General features: G+C 42.0%; 1 pseudogene; it reads right to left on the reverse strand.

The window, feature by feature from the left end:
* The window catches only part of LOC102823156, a 55,420-nt pseudogene extending 50,045 nt beyond the window's left edge, over nucleotides 1-5,375 (reverse strand).
* Nucleotides 5,376-15,112: the final 9,737 nt, after the last annotated feature.

A 15,112-nucleotide genomic window follows, 5' to 3' on the forward strand; every position in this document is an offset into this window, starting at 1 on the left:
CTTGATCGCTGAAAGTGAAGAGGACTTGAAACATTTACTTATGAAGATTAAAGAGCACAGCCTTCGATATGGATTACATCTCAATGTCAAGAAAACTGACTCTAGAGAAAGGTCTTTGTCCCCTTTCAGCATCAGTAGGCCCAGCATTCCTTGGAAATCTCCATAGGTCTTGGCATTAATTTTCCTCACAATATAGGATCTTCACAGTGCCAGCTTTCTAGTTCCTAAGAATGCACTCCACACCTGGTTCTTTTTTTGTTGTTTGTTTTTTGGTGGCAGTGGGTCCCTATTTCTCTGCTCACTTCTCTCACTCTCCTTTTATATCTTCTTTTTATATCTCCTTTCATATCTCACTCTCCTTTTATATCTTCAAGGCACAACTTAATCATCTAGATTGCATCCGACTTCATTAACATCATAGAAGTGAGGATTTACAACACAGGATAATCACATCAGGTCAGGGCTGGTCACATCAAATGACATCATGGGATTGATTGTATTATGTTAGATTTCGTCATGGAGATAACAGCTGTGTCTTAACTGCACGGAGAATCCTGGCCCAATCAAGTTGATGCAGAATCTTAACTATCACGTGTGTGTAGATTTTTTTTTTTTCACCATTATGTTGGTGAGATTCGTCCATATTATTGTGTGCACAGGCACACCTCATTTTATTTCACATTACTTCATTGTACTTCATAGATATTGCACTTTTCCCTCTCTTTTAAAAATTGAGGGTTTGGGGCAACTCTGTGTTGAACAAGTCTACTGATACCATTTTTCCAACAGCATGTGCTCACATTGTGTCTCTATCAAATTTTTGTAGTTCTCTCATTATTTCAAACTTTTTCATATTCATGTTATTACACACAAATAAACTATAGTGTAGAGTAAATAGAACTTTTATACACATTGGGAAACCAAACAAAATTTGTGACTTGTTTTATTGTAATATTGGCTATATTGCAGTGGTCTGCAATATGAGCTAGTTGTCTATTGTTCATAGTCATTGATGTGTAGCACTTCATTGCATGCATTTATACCACAACTTGCTATGTGTTCTACTATTGATGAACACTTGGTATTTCTAGTTTGAGATCATTAAAATAGTGCTGCTATGAATTTTCTTGTATATGTCTATTAGTGAACATAGACAGGCATTTCTGTATCTAGGAGTGGAATTGCTATATCATGGGCTAAGCATTTGTTTCACTTCAGTTGTTAAGCGCCGTCAAGTCGATTCCAACCCTTAGCGACCCTGTATAGGGTTTCCAAGGAGTAGCTGGTGAGCTTGAACCACTGACCTTGCAGTTCAAACGGCTTTGCAGTCTGATGCATTAGCCCACAGCACCACACCAGGACTCCATTTCACTTCAGTTGTTGTTGTTGTTGTTAGGTGCCATTGAGTTGGTACCGACTCATAACGACCTTATGCACAGCAGAACGAAACACTGCCCGATCCTGGGTCAACTGCCCGATATTGTTGCCACACTTGAGTCGATTGATGCTGCCACTTGGCCAATCTATCTCTTTGGGGATTTCCACTTCATTAGTAGTAACAAATAGTTTTCTAAAGTGGTTATACCACTTGACACACCCATTTCTAAGTATGTGAATTTCAATTGTTCTACATCCTCACAGTTTTCATCATAAACTTTTTGTTTTTTCCATTTTAGACTTTCTGGAGAATGTGTACCTGAGCCCAAGCCTGAACCTGAGATACAGGTGAACTTATATATAGATGTTATGTGTCTCTAGTTAGTAACTAACGGTGGTCTTAGTGGAGAATTGGCCCTAATATTTGGTTCTTGGACTCCTGGTGTAGCACTGTGGGTTAATGCACTGGACTGCAAAGTCAGCTGTTCAAGCTCACCAGCTGTTCCTGGGAAACCCTATACAGGGTTGCTATGAGTCAAAACTGAGTTGACAGCACTTAACAACAACAAACTTTGATTCTTGACATTCAGAAGGAATCCAGCTCAAACTTCTAAAATCTATTAAAAAGTTTTATTGTTTTGACAAAAATTTATAAATATCAGTTTAGTTAATAATGTGCCAATATAAATTGTGATAGAAGGATGTTAACATAAGGGTGAAGGACATAGAGAACTCTACTATTTTTGCAACTTTTTGTATATGTGAAATTAGTTCAAAATAAATGTTTTATACTGAAAAAACAACAACAAAAGTAAAAATCTCCCAAACTCATAAGATGTAAAGGACTACTTCCACCACTTAAGGAGCTCTGGTAGCATAGTGGTTACGAATCAGGCTGCGGACCGCAAGGTCAGCAGTTCGAAACTACCAGCTGTTGGAGAAAGATGAAGCTTTCTGCTTCCGTAAAGATTTACAGCCTCAGAAACCCTGTACACGGTCTCTATGATTCGGAACTGACTCCACGGCACACACCCACCACCACCACTTCCATCATGTAACTGCTTATTTTTAGTAATCCTTATCTGAATAAGTAGAGTCCTGGTGTGGCGCTGTGGCTTAATGTGATAGACTACAAGGTGGGTTTGAACCACAAGGTCAGCCAGACTGCAAAGTTGTTTGAACTGCAAGGTCCTCGGAACTTCTCGGAAACCCTATACAGGGTCTCTATGGGTCGGAACTGACTCGATGGCACTTCACAACAACAATCTGAGTAAGTATTTTGTAGCACTTAACCTTGGAGGGACAAGTTCTGTTTTGGCGCTGGAGGACAAGCGCTGGACCATAAGGTCAGTTTGAACCACATGGTCAGTGGTTCAAAATCAGGGTCGCTATGAGTCAGAACCAACTCGATGGCATTTAACAACAACCTTGAAGGGAAGTAACTGTGTTTATTACACGGGCTCCAGTATTGTGGCCCTTTTTGGAGGAGAGCTATAAAAAACAGCTTTAGGAAACCAGTTGCTGATTTATTGTCAGAATCTTGCTGAGGACAGTGTCCATTCATTCTGCCCAGAGTGACCTTTCCATGAGTTCCCAAGAGGAAATTCCTTCTGCATCTTAATAATAGGAATCGGCGTTTTCCCTCAGGGGAAAGGTTTTGCTTTTAGGCCTTTTGAATCATGTGACAGATCCTATTTACCTTCTAGCCATGACTGGTATGAAGCTCAGAGTCGGGATCATGCAGTAGAAACAAGGGTGGCAAGACTTCGTCTCAGGTACATTGGACTGGTATCTAGAGGGACTAGTCCCTGGTGAAGGACATTGTACTTGGTAAAGTAGAAGGTCAGCAAAAAAGAGGAAATCTCTCGATAAGGTGGGTTGACACAGCGACTTAAGCAATGGGCTCAAGAATAGCAATGATTGTGAGGATGTAAGCAGTATTTTGTTCTGTTGCACATAGGGTCGCTGTTAGTTGGAACTAACTCAACAGCACTTAACAGCAACAAAAGGACTTTATTGGAGTCCTTGAGTGGTGCAGATGGTTAACAACATCAGCTGCTAACTGAAAGGTTTGAGGTTTGAATCCTCTCAGAGGCACCTCTAGGAGTCCTGGTATGGTGTTGTAGGATAAGCACTGGGCTGCTAACCACAAGGTCGGCAGTTCAAACCCACCAGCTCCTCCTTGGAAATTCTATACAGGGTCACTATGAGTCTGAATCAACTCAACAGTACTTAACAACCACAGCAGTATCTCAGAAGAAATGCATGACTGTCGACTTTTGAGAGAAAATAATCATTAAAAACTCTATGGAACACAGTTCTACTCTGACACATGAACTGGAACACGGTGTGAGATAAAAGCAGGGTGTTTTAAATCACAAAGTCGGCTGTTGAAACTCACCAGTCACTCCTTGGAAACCCTACACAGGGTCCCTATGAGTTGGAACAACGTAATTCATGTTATTTGCATGAACCTCATCTTTGGTTGCTCTTCAGGACCCCTGGTGGCCATAGTGGGTCATGCGTTGGACTGCTAACCACAAATTTAGCAATTTGAATACACCAGTTGCTCCTGTCCAGATTTCAGCCTGGGAAACCCTGCACAGGGTCGCTATGAGTTGGAATCAATTTAGTGGCAGTGGGTGGTGTTGTTTTTAGCTTTCTTTCTTTCCATTTCTCCTTTGTCTTAGCTTCTTCACTTGCTTTTTTCCCCCTGTTAACTCCTGAATTAAAGTTCTTGAGGGACACAGTGCCTCTGGAACATGGAGTAAAAAGGTTGCCTCTAAGAGTTAAACAGTCAGAGGTCAGCTGAGTTTGGTTGGATCAGAGGAATACAAAGGCGGTGGTTTCCTGGCACTTCCTCTTGATTGTAACCTGCGGCCCCGCAAGGGCTCCATTCCACAGCACAACCTCTCCTTCACAGACCATCCAGTGATTAACGGACCAGGCTCTGATGGTGGTGTTAGACTGATCTCCCCACTTGACTATGAAACTTGACTGCAAGCAGAGGCAACAATCAACTTGTCTCCTAAACAAGACAAGATTGATGACTTTAGCTGAAAAGAACTGTTTTTACAAGAGGAATGCTGATTAGTTCCCAGTATATGGGGTCCTCTGCAGACTGGGTTGGGGAGTGTCTCCTGAGCTCCTCTGTCCTCTGTCATTCATGTATGGTCACCATGGCATAGATTCAGACCCAGAACGTCAGGCAAAGCAGTAATTGGGGCTTTGAGTGAGGGGCATGGATCTGAAACGCTGGGTACTACAATGCTTGCTCTGTTTGGATCAGTTTTATACTTTTGAAGCACTTGAAGGTAGCTTCTCAAAATGGCCCTGGGCCAATTGCCTCTTTCGGTAGTCTAAGGAGGCAAAGAAATGTCTCTCTAATGACAAGTGAGTGAGAAGGGGTAGTGAAGTCTGTTGTGGCCTGGATTTCCCCTAGCAGGTGAAGCTTGATGCTGGTTACAACACTTTATCCTTGTCCCTAGTCAGGTTCCAGAGGCAAATGTTGAGGTCACCATGGAGGTGAATATAATGTCTTGTCCAAACTCTAGAAGGCTCTAAAGGGGCAATCCACTGCTTCTCTTTATCTTCTAAGGAATTCCTGTGGCATAGCAGTTCAGTGCTTGGCTGTTATATGAATGGTTGATGGTTCAAATCCACCTAGCAACTCAGCAGAGCAAAGACCTGGCGATCTGCGCCTATAAAGCTGACAGCCTAGAAAACCCTATTTGGCAGTTCTGCTCTGTCACATGGGGTTGCCCATGAGTTGGAATCGACACAAAGTCAGTTAACAACAACAACTTTGTCTTAAAGATATTTACCAAAGTTTCTTTGAGCTGAGAAGGTGTTTTTCTTTCCCCTAGTTCCAAAGTTATCCTCATGGTGGAGCAGAGGGAGGGATTCACAGCATCTTCGGAGTTTATAATGATGGACCCCTGGGGTTGGCAGACTAATGGTGCTCCAAAGATGACCACATTCTTTTCCCCGCAAGCCATGGCTCTATTGCCTTACATGGCAAAAAGACCTTTGCAGACGTAATTAAGGATCTTGAGATGAGGTGATTATCCTGGATTCCCCAGGTTGGCCCCATATAATGACCAGAGTCCCTATAAAAGAGAAGCAGGGTCAGAGTCAAAGCAGGAAATGTGATGACGGAAGTAGAGGCCAGAGTCACGTGTTTGCCAGCTTTGAAGATAAAAAGAGCCTGAACTATGGAATGTGGGCAGCCTCTAAAAGCTGAAGAAGAAACTGATTCTCCCTTAGAGCTTCCCGAAGGAACACAGCCCAGAAGACACTTTGACAGCAGTCCGGTTCTGACCTCCAGAACTATAAGATAATACATTTGCTTTATTATGATGTAGCAATTTGTTATAGCAGTGACAGGAAATGAACACAACCCCCCAAATACACACAAAAAACCCCCAAATACACACGCACACTTTCTTGTTTTCAGCACTTGAAATATACCTTTTGGACTTTTCCTCATCTGGCCAAATGTACTCAGTTATATTAAGAAAAGAGATGTCTAAAGAGCTGGAATTTGGTCAGCCCTGGAAGTAGAAAAAAAATAGACTTGGCAGAATCCATTCCAGCACAATCCAGAGAGAGGGGGTTGGAGCCAACAGCCTTTGAGTCTCCCTGGAACTTCTGGTCAGGGCAGCCCTGATAGATGGATTCTGCCATACTGGCTGGATGCCACTACACATCCACCTCTTTTGGCTCGGACGCTGGGGCTTCTCACAGGGAGAGGATGCGCTGGTTTGGCTACTGCTGACTGCACATTCCCAAGCAGGCCCTTCAGGCTCTACTTTCACCCAGTATGTTGGTAACAACAGCAAACATTCTTTGAGAACTTTACTCTGTGTCAGCACTTTACATGGGTTAACATGGAGCTCTAACCAGAACTCGATGAAGCTAGTAGTCCTTCTCAGTCCTGGACTTGGGTCACAGTGGCCTTCCCAGTGACCATCTCTGAAAAGTGGTCACCCTATCATGAGGACTCTGGATTGTGAGAGTCTTGTGGTGCCAGCGTGAATGCCCTTGACCAGTACCACATCCTCTTCCATCTCTCTCTCTCGCTCTGAATCCTGCAGTCAATATTCCCAAAAGCTGCCATCAATCCTTCTGGACAATGTAGGGGATAGATTACACAAACTGATGGTTAACTTAAAAATTGGACTCCTGACTGGTCCGAACTGGCCCCTCTAATTCTAACATCATACTAAATTTTAGGTCATCTTGACCTCTGACCCTTGTCCCTTACTAACCCAATAATTCCTCATTGACTGGATCCTAACCTTGGACAATCTTGTCTCAATCCACGGATAATGTATGGAGGGCTTAGCATGTGCAGTCTAAATGTTTCACCTGCTGATTCAATCATCCCATTGACCCAGGCAGTAAGTATTATTAAACCAAAAAGCCAGTTGCCACCAAGTCTATTTTGACTCGTGGTGACCCCACAAGTGTCAGCATGGAACTATGCTCCCATAGGGTTTTCAATGGCTGATTCTTTGGGAAGTAGATCATCAGACCTTGCTTCTGACGCATCTCTGGGCAGACTCCAACTGCCAACCTTTTGGTTAACAGCCAAGTGTAGTAACTATTTGTACCATTCCATTTTAGAGTGAAAGATAAAATATTTAAATAGCATTAATTGAACACTGGGCTCTGCGTGAATAGATCAAAATGTCATAGAAGTGTTATATTTATCCATTCGTTCATTCATCAACAGTATATAAACCTCCGAGCTAAGTGCTGGTGATACCAGTGAAGAAGGCAGATAAGAGAGGGTGCTCTGACCTGCAGAGCTCTCCCAGGCACAGTTTCACCTCTCCCCCTCTGCCCAATTCGTTGGCAACTCACCCTAGGGTGGGATGGCAAAGGCAGTCAGCTGACCTGTCAGTTTCGGACATAGACGCTCTTCCAGGCCCTTCCTCCTCCTCATAGGACAGAACAGTTCGCAAGTGTTGAGAAACAGAAGCGAAACTTCACCTGAGAGGTGACCAGGTGAATTCAAATGCATTTTCATCTCCAGAATCTGAGGCAAGAGGATGAATTGCTGGGTGACTGCTTCCGAGAGCACCACATGGACCCTGTGAGGGGGTGGGACACAGGCATGGTGTGGCTATTCCCTGCTGCAGCCAAGGCCAGTAAATGCCCTTGTCTCTTTCCTCCCTCTCTACTTGCAGTGCAGGTGGACAGGAAGTCAATCTGTTTCAGTTCAGCTGTTCCTCCAGCAATAAACCCAGCGGGTGCCTGTGACTGTTTGCTGAATGGACAGATGAACCCTAACTGGGTTTCAAGCCCAGCTGGGCAGCTTAGCAGCTGTGTGGCCTTGGGCAAACCGCTTTCCTCTCTGAGTTTCCTCTTCTGTCATCTGCTAAAAGAGAACAGTGAGACTGAACAAAGCGGCTCATTTGTTCAGCTCTTAAAAAAATCTTTTTTTTTTTTTAAATGATGACATAAACAGAGATAAAGAAAACCACACAAATGTATGACTCAGTGAGTTATCTCTCTCTGTCTTTTAAATAGGAACGCATATGTTTATTACATAGAATTTGATCTCTTCTGACCTCAGGAAAGTTGTTGAAGTCAACAAACACTGAATAAATGATCCTTTTTTAAAGAGTACGATCCATCACACTATCTGGGCTCCTTCCTACCTTTCCTAAACTTTAAGAATCCTTTCCTGGAGCTTTACACGGCTTTATAACAATCCCCACTCCTAGATAAAGGAGCTCTGGTAGTGTAGTGGTTACGAATCAGCCTGTGAACCTCAGAGTCATCAGTTCGAAACTACCAGCTGTTCCGCCGGAGAAAGATGAGGCTTTCTGCTCCCATAAAGATTTACAGCCTTGGAAACCCTGTGCAGGGTCGCTATGAGTTGGAACTGACTCCACGGCACATAACAACAACAACATCTCCCTCAATTCATCCTTTTTACAGCTGAGTTATCTCTTAAGAAAAGCATCTTTGCAACCACCACCAAAGTTAATAGCATTTGCAAGCCCCACCTCCCAGAACCTCCAAACCTCTTCAGCTTCTCCTTTTTCATTTTAACCCTTTTACACCTTCCACAGTTTACAAATATGCTGACTTGTAAAATCACCACTGCCTTACAATGCTTGGTTTTCTTCACGCATTCATTGACATATTTGCTGCTGCTGTTCTTGTTAGTCAGCTCTTGACTCATGGTGACCCCATGCATAAAGGCACGAAATGCTGCCTCGTCCTGCGTCACCACATGTACTCAGTTATATGAAGAAAAGAAATGTACAGAAGGCTGGGATTGGTCAAGCACGGAAGAAGAAAAAAGGGAGACTTGGTAGAGCCTATCCCAGCACATTCCAAGGAGAGGGGTTGAAGCCAACAACCTTCAAGTCTCCCTGGAACCAGAGGCTGACTGTTGGAAGGAGATCACCAGGACTTTCTTCCTTGTCTTAGTCTCAAAGCTCTGCTGAAACCCGCTCAGCATCATAGCAACATACAAGCCTGCACTGAAAGATGGGTAATATCTGTGTAAGAGCTGCTTTGGCTAGATTGAGCACAGGTCTCCTCTGTGGGAGGTGAGAGGTCTTCAATGAGTAATCACTACCCACAGACACTAGTGTTGAGGCTTGTCCATTAAAACAAATGGGAAGATGGGCCTTTAAGTCTCTTCTAACCTGTAGGCACCCCTCCACTTTCCTTTTCTTTCTAGTGTATTTGTTGAAAGTTTTGGCTTTGACCTGGAGTTTGGAATGCATCCTCATGGTGCAATTCCATGTGTTCCTCTGTTCTTCTTGTAAATTGGTAGCTGTGTACAGAGGCACGATCAGACTTAGGCTCAATCCATTTGGCAAAGCTCCCAATGGGGTTATGCTTTTTTATGGGGAGGCACATGATGTTGGGGTCTCTCCTATGATGGTAGTAGCTGTTGATGCTCATTATCATGTAGTTCATTGATTCACGGGGGTTCGCAAACTCATAGTGACTATGTTTAAGGTTTCTGAGGCTGTATATCTTTGTAGGAGAGGAAGGTTTCATCTTTCTCTCACAGAACAGTTGGTGGGCTCAAACCACCAACCTTGTGGTTTGCAGTCCAGTATTTATTGTACAGAGCCACCATGCTCCCTTTTGATAAAATCTTAGTCATCATTTAAAAAACAATTATTGTAAAATATACAGAAGACCCTTGAACAACACAGACTTGAACTGTGTTGGTCCAGTTCTATGTGAACTTATTTTAAAATGTTTGACCCTAAGCATTTCTGTATGAGCACTTTCTCTCTCTAGTAAATTGCATATTTCAGACAAAAGTGATCTCTCATGGTTCTTGTAATTTTTCATCGTGGTTAGTGAAATACCATAAATCTTGAATAAAACCACAGTATTCATATAAGTGGCACTGTAGGATAAGCACTGGACTGCTAATCACAAGGTTGTCAGTTCAAATCCAGAAGCTGCTTCTTGGAAACCCTACACAGGGTCACTATGAGCTGAAACTGACTCAAGGGCACGGAAGCAACAGCACCCATATGAAGCACCACCAGTGATGCTGGAAGTGCTCCCAAGAAGCAGAGCGAAGTTGTGACATCACAGGAAAATGTTGAATTGCTTGATATGTACTGTAGACTGAGGTCTACAGCTGTGGCTGCCTGCCATTTCAAGATCAATGAATTCAGAGTAAGGACAACTGTCAGAAAAGAAAAGGAAATTAGCGAAACTATCCCTGTAGTTTTGCCAGTAGGCACGAAAATCTTGTACTTTTGTGAAATAAATTTTATCTTGTGTTGAAAATGCAGCTTTTATGTGGATGCAGCATATAATACATTTGACATGCAAAGTATGACTGCTTACGTTGTTAGTAAGGCTTCTTTCTGGTCAACAGTAGTAATAGTTAAGTTTGGGGGGGATCAAAAGTTATACATCGGTTTTTTGAATGTGTGGGGGGCCAGTGCCCCTCACCTAGTTGTTCAAGGGTCAGCTGTATACATGTGTGTGTGATTACCTAGCTATGTATGTATGTATGTATGTATGTATGTATGTATGTATCTATCTATCTATCTATCTATCTATCTATCTATCTATCTATCTATCTATCAATCTATCCTTCTACCCGTCTCTCTATCACAACATTTGTCAATTAAACAGAGCTTAGTCACTTTGAAAGCTTTCTTGTTTTCTGATATGACAAAATGGTCAAAGTTCGTCTTGTACATTTTCTGCTCCAGACCTGGAGTCAGCCTTTTTTCCAAAAAGTCCTCCCCTTTTTATTTTAAAGTGAAAATGGATATGTCATGACCATGATTTGAATGCTAGGGATGTACATTGCTACTGATGTGATCATTAAGAAATATATTTAATCACACACGACCCTCAGCTAGAAGCTCGGAACATACGGCCCTCCATTCATACTGATAATTCCTATTCACATTTTCATTGATCTTTTTTGTATCGTCTCTCTATTCTCTTCTCTTCAGTAGCACATCATCGATTTCTTCCTTACTGAGAATCTGGGTTTTCAAAGATACAGGGGATCACACACACACACACCCAAACCAAACCCACTGCTATCGAGACCATTCTAACTCATAGCAACCTAATAGGATAGAGTAGACCTGCCCCATAGGGTTTCACATGTTACAGAAGTAGACTGTTACATCTTTCTCCCTTAGAAAAGCTGGTTGGTTCCAACTGCTGATCTTTTGGTTCACAGTCAAGCAGTTAACCACTGCACCACCAGGGTTCCTTAAAGGATATCCTAGAGCTAGAATATCCCATAATTACTTATTTGCTTTATCCCACATTACATATGCAACTGTCTCAAATTTACAACCCCAATGCTATCACCATGCCCTGTATTTTAACATCACTATTGTAGCTAGATTGTTCAGGAGTCCTGGTAGCATGCTGGATTATGAGCTGGACTGCTAACCAGAATGTCAGCTCTTCAAATCTACCAGTTGCTCTGTGGAAGAAAGATGAGACTTTCTGCTCCCATAAAGACTTATAGCCTCGGTAACTCAATACAGGGGCAATATGAGTTGGAATCAACTCAATGGCACACAAGCACAACCACCAGCTATGTTGTTAGAACATGCAGCCATTTAGGAGTCAGGGTGTGGTGTTATAGGATAAGCGCTGTACTGCTAACTGCAAGGTCAGTGGTTCAAATCCACCAGTCTCTCTTTGGAAACCCTATACAGGATCACTATGAGTTGGAACTGACTCGATGGCACTTAATGACAGCAACAACATAGTCATTAATCTTTGCTCTCTCTTCTGTCCTCATTTAATCTTTAATTGTACAAGTGTAATTATAGATTTAGTACTCATTACCATTAAAAAACCCTATGCAGGTTCACTAGGAGTCGGAACCAACTCCACGGCACATAACAACAACAACAACCATTTAAAAAAAGATTTCTTTAGTCATTTTGGCCAAACTTTGTTTTCTAATGGGTTCTTCAGGAATGGCCCGTGAGAACAACAATCCCTGAGTTTTTGAATGGTAATTAATGCACCAGACTGCAAAGCCGTTTGAACTACAAAGTCGGTGGTTCAAGTTCACCAGCTGATCCTTGGAAACCCTATACAGGGTTGCTATGGGTCGGAACCGACTCTAAAGCACTTTACAGCAGCAGCAGCAATTATTTACCTGCAATCTTCATACTTTCAATTCAATGTTGCTGGACAAAAAGTTATTAATGCACATTTTCTCTTCTTGAATATCTTAAATGCTTTGTGTTACTTCATTTTCTTCTGCTACAAAGCATTGTTCTTGAAAAGTCTGATAATCGAATTATTTTTATAGTTAGTTGATTTTTTTTTTTTTTGCCTAGATGTCTGAAGGATATACATATATATATATTTGAAGTTCAGTAACTTTATTATAACATGTTTCTTAATATTGGGTATTCTGGGCTGATATTTTTAGGTATGCTTTCAATATATAATTTCCACTTTAAAAATATGATTGAGCTTTCTTGAATTGTAGAATTAGCACTTGTTCTGTCTCCTTGCTTTGATTTTCTTCTTCTTCTTATTTGTAAATAACATCATGCTAAATGAAGAAAAGATTGAAAATGTCCAAGACTTCATTTTGCTTGGATCCACAATCAACATTCATGGGAGCAGCAGTCAAGAAATCAAGTGACAGACTGCATTAGGCAAATCTGCTATAAAAGACCCCTTTAAAGTGTTCAAGAGCAAGCATGCCACTTTGAGGACTAAGGTGTGCCTAACCCATGATATTTTCAGTTGCGTCTTATGCATGTGAAATTTGGTCAATAAATAAGGAAGATTGTAGAAGAATTGGTGCATTTGAATCATGTTGTTGGCAAGGAATATTGAAAGTACCGTGGCCTGCCAGAAGAGCAACCTAATCTGTGTTGGAAGGAACACAACCAGAATGTTCTTAGAAGTGAGGATGGCAAGAGTTCGTCTCTCTTTCTTTGGACATGCTGTCAGGAGAGATCAGTCCCAGGAGAAGGACAGCAAAACAGAGAAAGACGTCCGACCTGATGGTTCAACCCAGTAATAGAAGCAATGGGCTCAAACATAACTGTGCAGGACCGGGAGGTGATTTGTTCTGTTGTGCTCAGTGTAACTATGAGATGCAGTTGACTTGGTGGCACCTAAAAACAACAACAACAACGTTATTTGTTATGTTGGAACTTCTTTGTCAAATTCAGTATTTGTTACTTTCTCTAAAATAAAAGTAAAGGTTAAGCTTCACTTTTGTAAAATGAGTTCTGTCACCGTATTTGTAAGATTTCTTAATTCTGATGTATGCTGTTCTTTCATATCCTGTATAATTTAAAAATACCCTTTAGCTCCTTCTGAAACAGCAGTTGACTGTTTTTATGGGTTCTGAAGAAAATGTCTCGCTCACTGTTTACAGGCATGCTACTTGTTTTGTTTTACTTGAGTTCACTTTGTGTGGTATCTGACCTTGAGACTTCGCTGTTGCTTGTTTTTATGTGAAACCATTTTTCCTGAATTGAAGAAAGAATGGTTCAGGAGAGCATGTCTGACTCCATGAGCTCCCTTTCCGGTTGTTTTCACGTTTGTTGTTACGTACAACAGAACAACACACTGCCTGGTCCTGCGGCAACCTCACAATCTTTGTTATGTTTGAGTCCATTGCTTCTGTCACATGGTGTACAGAAGCATCATGGCTGGCTTTCTGAGGTTTTCCGAATCACTTTCCTTCTAACACTTTTATTGAAATTCTTTCCTTCTTTCTATGAAGGAATTTCAAAATTTTGTGGAAAATTATGTTTTCTTTTAATTTCATTTTCCCATAACCTTTTGAAACCTTTTCAAAACATCCTGATGTGGGCCCATTTTTATCTTTCTCCCAGCATTTCAGGACCTTGTCCTGAAAGTGAACCTAGGTGGGTCAGTGTTGAGAGTTTATAGGAGTGGACCAACCCCTTGAGTTTTCCTGAAGACTCTTGTCTCAATTGTTATGAAACTGGGCAGTCCGTCGCCAATTGTCTCTCTTTGCTTTCCTGCCAGCTTTTGAGGGAATTCCTATTCTCAGTTTCCTTAGACACTCTATTGCTTCCTTCTGCTGGCCAGAGATGGAGTGCCAGAGGACATCCTAGGAGGCATTCTAGACCACATTAGTAGCTAATGGAGCTTTATCTGTGCCCACTCATACTTTGGTGTACATATGGGTTACCCTGTCACTAGTCTTACAGTTGTTTATGGATTTTTCTTTTGGCCTCTAGTTGTCCTGCTGGCATTGCCACCACCTTTCCAGCCAGCGCAGTAATTTTTAGACACCCACTTTATGCCAGGTCCCATTCTAGGCCACAGGGAGGGTGAGCAGCAATGATAAATGCATCTGTATGTGTCTCATAAGCTAGCTGCTCCTCCCATTTGCTGCCCTGCAGACGGGCCTGACCTCTCACTCTTAGTATCCATGCGACTTCTGAAGACTTATCCTCTGATCTTTGTGCCTGGCAGGGTGAGGCGTGCGGTAGTCAAGGCTCCTGAACTGACTGGCCCCTGGACTCTATGCCCTTGCTTTGCTAGAGCTGGTCTGTGCATTTCCTTTGAACACTGATCTTAGAAAAAGGAGAAGGGAAAAATCTCTTCTATACTTGCCACTTAAAAAAGGAGAAAAAAAACCCAAACCCGTTGCTCTTGAGTTGATTCTGACTCGTGACCCTATAGACAGAGCAGAACTGGCCCATAGAGTTTCCAAGGCTGTACTTCTGGTGTGGCACTGTAGAATCAATACTGGACTGCGAACTACAAGGCTGTCAGTTCAAACCCACCAGCTGCTCCTTGGATATTCTATACAGGGTCGCTATGAGTCAAAACTGACTTGATGGCACTTAACAACAACAATCTTTACAGAGGTAGACTGCCACTTCTTTCTCACAAGGAGTGGCTTGTTGGTTCCAACTGCGGACCTTTTGGTTGGCAATTGAGCGCTTAACCACTACACAACCAGGGCTCCTTCCTACAACCTTTCTTTGTTTTTAAAACATATATTAAAATATTTTATTGCGGCAAAATATATAGCACATAAGTTTGCCACTTTAACCATTGTTCAGTGTAAAATTCAGTGATATTGATTATACACGGGGGCTTAGAGAAGTTCGTGGGAAAGTTACATTTTATACACACACACACACACACATACACACACACACACATATATATATATATTTAAACCTTTTTATTGTGAATTGAGTGAAAGTTTACAGACAAGGTCATCAGTTTTACCTTC

This window comes from Chrysochloris asiatica, unplaced genomic scaffold (genome assembly GCF_000296735.1).
Source record: "Chrysochloris asiatica unplaced genomic scaffold, ChrAsi1.0 scaffold00023, whole genome shotgun sequence".
NCBI classification, from domain to species: Eukaryota; Metazoa; Chordata; class Mammalia; order Afrosoricida; family Chrysochloridae; genus Chrysochloris; species Chrysochloris asiatica.